Genomic DNA, 8,819 nt, shown 5'->3' with positions numbered 1-8,819 from the left:
TAAATCAGTTGCACACAATGTGGGTAAGTGAAATCCAAGCTGAATCATTTGAATGTTTCTTCGATAATGCTGAATATTCGAAATTTCAGTAATCCCAAGTCATTAGACACAAGCTTAAGCATTGAAATGAGTTTGAAATAGTTTTGTCTGACTGCAAGTGTGAGTTTTGTCTAGATCGGCATCATTGTTGAACGTTAAGTTAAACGAGTTGGTCATATCATCGGCGGCGGCGGCGTGGTGGTCACTTTTGCCCCGGCATCGGCGTCATGGCGACGCGCCGTTGACTTTTATCGGCGGCGGCGTGAACCGGCGTGAATGAAAAAATCAATGGCTGAAAAAAATAATTTTACCGTGGATTTTTGGATTAACGATGTTTTGATTCACACGGTAGGAATCGCTCGTATAATAGCCGATTTCAGTGGATTAAACTTGCAATATTCTGCGTTTGCCGATCATCAAACAGCACATTCAAAATAATCAATTGCCGGCGAAACTAATCAATACCTGATTTCAATATGTTATTTGAATTACCACTATTTTTTTACTCTTTGATTTTGATTAATCAAATTTTAACAATAAATCCTTCTTCACTTTTTCGTGACCCCTAAGTGTTAAGCATTAGATTACGGTGTCATAGAACTAATTTGTTAATAACTTTTTTTCAAAAGTTATTTCCAATTTAGGATTTTGATTCATTTCAGTTGTTTGGATCTCAAAATAACTAAATTTCAGAAAAAATCTATATCTATGTATAATATTTTCCTGAAATTTGCTCAAATATGCCAACAAAGCTCTTGGTGGAGTTTCTGAAAGAATTTCTGGAGGAAATTATGATTTTTTTAATTCCTACAGGCATTTCTCAGTATATTTCATTAGGAACTCCTTCGTAAAACCCTATGACAATTTCTGCAGAGTTTTTTTTTATTTTATTTTAGAAAGAATTTTTTTTTAATCTTTATTAAGGTGTTTTTTTAATCTACAGATTTAAGTTCAACACCGGATGAAAGGGAGCTTGAGGAGATCCCTTTGCGGGCCAACCTTGGGTCCCGCCGATGGTGATAAAGCGGAGCTTCATTAAGGAGAGGGCCGGCCAGAGGGGAGGCTCTGCGTGACAACCAAGGACATCGCCAGTTGACATTTTGATATTATTAAAAACTAATAAAATCTAGCACCTAAAAAAAAACTTTGAATGATAGTAAGAAGAAAATAAAAAGGTTCACAGTTGAGTTTTAGAAAGATACAGGACGACTGGACGTATCAACGATGTGTACAGAGCTAGTTTTGTCAGTGTCTGTAGGTAGCTTCATGAAGTTACAAAAGAATTTTCTGGAGGAATTCTCAAAGGATTACCCTGAAAAGTTCTCTATAAATTGCTTAACGTAGTTTTGGAAGAATTCCTATGGGAATTTCAGGAACAATTGTCAAGGAACTTGCTAAGGAACTCCTAGAGGAATTACTTAAAAAAATCTTCCGAAGGAATAACAAATTAGTTTTCAAAGAAATTCCAAAGCTGACAGAAATTTCCGAAGTAATCCGTTAATAAATTTCTGAAGGAGTTTTTAGAGATTATTTTTGGAATTCTGAAACAATTTCCGAAGGAACTCCTAAAACATTCTCTATAAATATTTCAAAAAGAAATTGCGAAGGATTTTCAGAAGGTATATCCGAATTTCTGAATGAAGTCTTGACGGAATGTCCAAAGAAATTTTCGGAGATATCTAAGCCTGTCAGAAGTTTCTTCAGGAGTTAATTTGAAAAAAAAAACCTGCTGGAACTTCTACGGACATTCCTTGTTCAGGAATTCTTAAGGAAATTTGTCCTAGAACTTTTCAAGGAATTCCAAAAGAGTTCTTAGAAGAATTTCTTGAAGAATTTTCGGGAAAACCCTTAACGATTTTCCCAAGGTTTCCTGAAACAAATTTCTGAAGGTACTTTTTCCGAACTAATTCCTGAGAGAAATTCCAAAATATAGCTGAGAGAATTTTTGAAAGACTTTCTGGAATTCGTTTTCGGAGGAGTTTTTGTAGAACTTCTTGAGGTAATTTCCGAGGGAATTCCTGGACGAATCTTCAAAGGAATTTTTGGAGAATTACCAAAAAAATCCGAAGGAATGGGAATGGATACATCTAGGAATTACTTTAGAAATACCTCTGAAATTCTATTAGAAATTTCTTCATAATTCCTTCAGAAATTCCTTTAGGGGTTGTCCATAAACCACGCAGGCTCTTGAGGGGGGGGGGATCGAGAAAGTCTACGTCAGTCTACGAAGGGGGGCGGGGTATACAAAAAAATCTACGTTGACTTTTTTATTTATTTCTTTTTTTTTTAAAGCTGTATGAAATCAGCAGCTTTGTGCGAAGTTTGTGTTCTTTTGATTTTCGGCAGGAGCTTCTTTAGAAACTACAAGTGATTATTTAGAATTTTCACGAGTAATTATGTCGCACTTCAACAAAAAATTATTTAGAATTTACAAAGGAAGCATTTTGGAATATCCAAGAAGAAGTCTTTGAAATTTTCAAATGACTTTCTTTGTAACTTGTAAGGGGAATTCACCGAAATTTCCGCGAGAAATTCTTCAGAATTTCAACTGAGGAAGTCCCCAGGAAATTTTTCTTAGTTTCTGAAATTCTTGGAATTTTCGCGAGGAATTCTTTGGACATACCGATAATTCGACACCATTTAATTCGACACTTTTTAATTCGTGCCCCGGTAGTTCGACACTTGAATTAAAAAGTGCTGGAGCACGTGCTCAACTGTCACATTTCGATCTCACCGAACCAACACTTTCTCAACAGGCGCAAAACGCACTACAACACAATGGGAGGAACCAAAACAAAAAAGCAAATAGAGTTGTAAAACACGTATAAAACGCATAACAGGGAAATTCTTCGAAATTTAACGGCAATTTCTTCGGCAGTTCTAGTGAAAATTCTTTGGAATTATCGATAGAAAAAGAAATCGTTAAAAACTTTCACGAGAAATTATTTTTTTATGTCTTGATTAGGGAGACTTTCAGCCCGAGGCATAGAAATAATTTGAATTTCCCACCAAAAACTCTTTGAGGTTCCACAAAAAAGTTATTGCAATTCTTGTAAGAAACCATTTGTAATTTTTATGAAAATTTATTCTATTTTTTTACGATAAATTCACCACAAATTCAATCCATAATTTTTACTGAAAATTATTTGGAAAACTTTTTGGAATGTCCACAGAATTTTTTTAAATTTCTTCAGGAAATCGTTCCTACTTTGCAAGAGAAATTTTAAAATATCGTAGGAAACCTTTAGCATGGTTTCAACGGGAAATAATTCAAAATTTTCACGGAAAATTACTCGGCATTTTAACGGGAAAACTTTTGGAATTTAGAAAAAATCTTGGGATTTTAACGGATGTTTATTCATCCCGCTGAATGCTGCTTCATGGAATTTTCAAGAAAAATATCGGAATTATCACGGAGAGTTTTTTGGAGTATTACCTGGAAACTTTGAAGGTTATCAATCGGGAAATTCTACGGAATTTCCACGACAAACTTTCTGGAATGTAGATATGATGATCTCGGAATTTCAACTCGAAATTCTTAAAATTCTTGGGTTTTCTACAAATTTGAACCGGCATGAAGAATTATAATTCAGATGCGTGACAGATTTTAAGCAGTGGCGCGCCTATGCAAGTGCACACCTCTAGGAGGAATCAAATCCAACACAAATCAAATTAATTGGCTTCGAGATTTGTTTTCAGGAGCTATGGACAGAGGATTGAATTTGATTTCGTTTTTTTCTGTTAAATTTGAAAAAGTCTACGTAGACTTCAAGCGGGTAGGGGAGGGGTTTTGGAAGAGTCTACGAAAGTCTACAAGGGGGGGGGGGGGTCTTGAAAATGTGAAAATTCGGCCTACGTGGTTTGTGGGAAGTCGTTCAGAAATACTTTCAAAATCTCTTAAAGTAGTTCAAACGGGAATTATTTTCGAAAATCCATTCAGGCTCTCTTTTGAAAATGCTTTCGGAAATACATTTAGAAATTCCTGCACAAAGCCCTCCAGGAATTTCTTTAAAAACTTCTCCTAAAATTCATCTAAGTGCTCCTCAAAAAATTTTCCTTCAATTATCTAAAATCGTATCGTAGAAATTACTGAAACATTTTTTTGTATGCATTCTAAAAGGAATTTCCTGAAGACATTCGTGAAGGATTTTCTGAAGAAATCCGTAAAAGAATTTCTGAAGGAGTCCGGAAGAATACATAAAGTAATTTTCCAAGGTTTTTTATTGAAACTTTTCGGAGGAATATCTGGAGGAATTTCAATTTACTAGGAAATATACCAACTGGTTTTGGCGCTTTGGAGATGTATTCAAGCCTTCACAAAAGCTTAAGTGCCACAACAAACATAATTTGCGAGTCACCTACAGGCAGTGTTGTCATACACTGTGTGCAAAAAATTCTGCTCTTTGATTTTACTCCATCTAAACGATGGACATTTAGAAAATTCAAATAGCCTTCTATTAGTTGCACTTACTTAGTTAAGATTGTTGAAACGTTTGTGCCCGACTGAATGAGGCTTTGGCTTAGACGAATTCCAAAGACCATTTCAACATTTTTTGTATTATTCTACTTAGTAGATTAAATCTACTAGATACAACCTTATTCAAATTCAATCAACCTAATCAAACTAATCAACCAACCTATTCATTAACCAATGTTTATCACCACACTGTCTTAGAGGCACCATCACTTGAGGTAGATTTGAAATTGAATTCTGACGAGTTCCACCTCAACAACATTCTAACAACTAACTAACAACAACAATCATAACACGAATTTAGTACTATTCCAATCAATTCCATCACGTTGTATTGTCTTACAAATACGTATTTCGTCTCTGTAAGGCCATCTTCAGTGTCTCTTATTTTACTCGACTCGACTCAAGTTATTTTTTTTATTGCGATTAGTCATCGGCAAAATTATGATCGGCGGCGCGCTGACCCAAAATCACTGGCGGCGGCGGCGTGAGTAAAACCACCGGCGGCGCCGCACAGGTCTAGTTGAGTATCAAATATAGCAAATCACAATGAGTTTTATTTCTATAGGGAAGCGTAGATTAGCGTTTGAACTGTACTGTATAGAACAGCAAGGATGTCTTTACTCTTTACAAACAATTTAAGTTAAATATTGACATTGAGTCCTATAGTTTTCAAATAAATTTACTATTTTATTTTTTTTTTATTCGTATATTTTATTTGGTAGGCACTCTGTGTTCTTAACCGCTACTGTGCCGTGATCTACTATGGTATTCTGCTGTACAGAATCCACACAGAATCTATTTTTAGATATCCACAATCGTTGCCAGTTCATCTTCTCGTGAGTCCATTGTGTCCGTTTGTCCGTCTCGTGTATCCAATGATCGTTGCATTGTTTGGTTGCCATTTAATCCAGGTAACGTTGGAGGAAAGCCTCCGAGAAGAACAAGTTGTCAGTCGTTATCAGGCAGCCGTGACGATAAGGCGCGTTCCCCAATACGCTACCGCATGGGCTGCGCATCCGGCGACTGACGAGGGTTTGGTGGAGGGGCTGGGATTCGAACCCATGATAATTCGCTTATAAGGCAAACGGGTAGTCAACTACGCTACAAGACCCCCCCAAATTTACTATTTATCAAGATCAAGTCTTTTTTTGAGAGTCCCTGTTTCAGTAGAAAAAGTTTTTCCAAAACAACTCGAAATATTCGATTATTGGGTATGCTTCAGACTCGCAAACTATGCCGACTCAACTGCCAACCCAACTCAGATCAAAGAGTTAAATGTTAACCAGTTTATTGAGAGTGCCGCCGAGCCGAATGAATTTTTATAGCTTTCATTTCGGATGCTGAGAAATTTTCGTTTCATGTGATGATGCCGGTGGCAGCCTGATATGATGTCCGTATGTAGTCTTCCAAACAAACGGAGATGCTGCATATGATGCCGTGAATCACTTTGAGGTTTACTGGGTGACACTTACGAGTTTGACATTGACCATATTGTGTGTCCAACTTGAAGCGCCAGTTCTCGGCTCTCAGTTTGGGATTTGCAGACTAAAATATTCACATCTGTAGGAGCGCTCAGGTTGAAACAAGTGGCTTGGGGCACGGATTCAAGATGTTTCGTTTCAGTCCAATGCGAAAAATGGTCAATCGTATCGTGGTGGGAAGCAAAATGAACCGAAATAAGACACGAGAATTGACTTCAATGGTGCTTAGGTTTTCCTAATCGAGAGCAAAAGAAAATAATCTTTATCCGAACCTCCCTTGTTTGGTCGCCTGAATGAAGTCGATTCCGATCATCATCGATAGGCCTAGCCATAGCATCGTTTTGGCGAAAATGCAAATAAACACCAGAGTGGGACGAGCCACTGGATTATGTGCCCAAAGTAAATTAACTCGAGAGTGCTTCGCTGATGGGGAAGGCAAATTGGGCAGAACAGCGATTGATGATGACTGCAGGTGAAATTGAGTTTGCTGTGGGGTGTGAAAGGTCGTCTTTGTCGTGACTGGAAAATTAGCGTGTATTGTTGTATTGGGGAGGAATTGGTAAATTTTCTGCCCACCCCGTAGTGTACGTAAGGTCCATAGGATCATTCCGAAATCTAACTTTTGGTAGAAGTTCAATAATGTTGTATATCAGTTGACGACGAATTGAGGTAATGACTACTTGTCTGTTAAGTAATCAGCATAATCCGAGTAGTATTGATTTAAAATTTGTGTTGCGTTCCGAGGTTATAGCTTCGGAAGAAAGATTTAACCTTCTCCCTAGAAAAAAAAATGATGATGAGTAATTCTCTGTGAAATCGAAGGTCGATTTATATTTGTATTTTTTTATTTCCCTGAAATTTTGAATATACATGATGATGATGATGGTCCCGCCACATACCCCTACAAAGGTTTGAGCTAGACGATTTATCTTTAAGATATTTAATTGTGATCAATTTAATCAGATTTTGCAAAACAATAAACGATCCGATTATTTTCACAGATATAAACAACAATACAAATTATCATCGCTTTCCAGCAAAAAATATAAATAAGTAAAAAGAACCGTTGAGTTTTACTGCAGATGTTCGCAAGCATCATCAGTGATACAGCGAGTCCGATACAAATACAAAACTTGTGATACCTCTCGCATGATGCCAAAAGTTTCGTCAGGAAGCGCGTACTCAAACCATTCTCGCTAGTACCAATCAATTTACTGTACAAAGCTCGACAACATTCAAAACTTGTGTTACCTCTCCGTAGATACCAAAAGTTTCGAGAAAATCGCGTTCTATCTGAGAGCTCCCTACTTTTCTGTAGTATCTTTCAAACAGTTTCAAATATTTCAAATAGTAGTGATAAATACAAAAAGTCATTTATACCTGTATTACGCGCGCGATTCTCAAACTTTCGTAGACTACACATAAAGAATAAAAGTTAAAACACATAAACAAATAAAATACCATCATCATCATCGAGGCGAACAATATAGTCTATAAGCGCCCTAATGAAATAACAAATCATTTACATTCGTCCAAACAAAAATATCCGTTATCACAAACTTCGTCAAGATACACAATTAGTCAATAATAAAAACTTAAATAAATAGCTGTTTAAAAAACAGCTTTCACGTGTGAAATGCAAAGTCTCTTGAACTGTGATAGTGTACTTGCTCGCTTGATGTGTGCAGGCATCGAATTGAAAACATTTAGGGTGGGTGTACCAATTGTCGCCATACATAAGAACAACTATTTTTTTAAAAATAAGTAAAAGGCGTGTGGGTGAACTTTATATATCAAGCGAAAGGTTTTACTTCCTGCTCCTTAGAACAGCTGTGAAAACCACAATAAAATTAGTTATAATCATCAAAATTGATTAATCCATAATAGGAACGCATGCACCAGTTGTGGCACTATTCTTAATTCTGGTTCCTTATTTGGCAAATCCCATTGTTTTCTTATGGGACTGGCCAAATAGGGACCACTAGTGGGACAACTGGTGCAAAGGACGTCAAAAATTAAGTAAAATCATTTTTTACAATTATGCTTTGCTTGTTTTGGAGGAGATCAAAGGTTTTATCGTATCGTATGAATATGCTTTATCGATATGAACTTGGTTTGTGGTGATTTGATTGGCCATTTGGCATATAAAGCACTAGTGCGACAACTGGTGCTATAGCCACAACTGGTACATCTAGCCTATTCCTTTATAAAACAATGAATTTTGTTAAGCACCATGCAAAAAATTAGGTGTTCTTGTTTCTTCCGCGTTTCTAGTATTATATCCATGAATGTCACTTCCTCCTTCAATTCAATTACACAAATATCGTGGCAGCAATCTATTTATTATTTTAAAAATGAACACCATAGTCAAATAAACAATTCTCTGCTTCACTGATAACCATTGTAAAGCGTCCAACAAAAAGGAGGAGGAAGTGAATCTATTACATCTCAAAATCAAACGCATTACTCTATTCTGCAAACGCTGTAACCTCGATATTTGTGTTTCATTAGCTAGAAATAAAATGGAAGCACAAAAGCCCAAGTGAGGAGAGATGATTGACTTGTACAACTGTATTTTACTCGCAACATCCTTTATGGCCAAAAACATTATCTGCATCATTGGTTTGCCATTTTAACTCTGGTGTAACTTTTGACAAGGGCCTGAGCAAAAACACATTGAACACTTTAAAAAAAATATAACTTGAAAACGGCTTGTCCGATCATTCTGGTGTCTTATTGGCAAAGTTTTAGGTAATCAATGGGGCTATGTGAAAAAAAAAAACATTCAAACATTGAAAATAAAACTTTAAAATCGATTTTCT

The sequence above is a fragment of the Armigeres subalbatus genome, chromosome 1 (genome assembly GCF_024139115.2).
Source record: "Armigeres subalbatus isolate Guangzhou_Male chromosome 1, GZ_Asu_2, whole genome shotgun sequence".
Lineage (NCBI taxonomy): Eukaryota > Metazoa > Arthropoda > Insecta > Diptera > Culicidae > Armigeres > Armigeres subalbatus.
The sequence above is the reverse complement of the archived record's forward strand: the minus strand, read 5'-3'. Positions refer to the sequence as shown.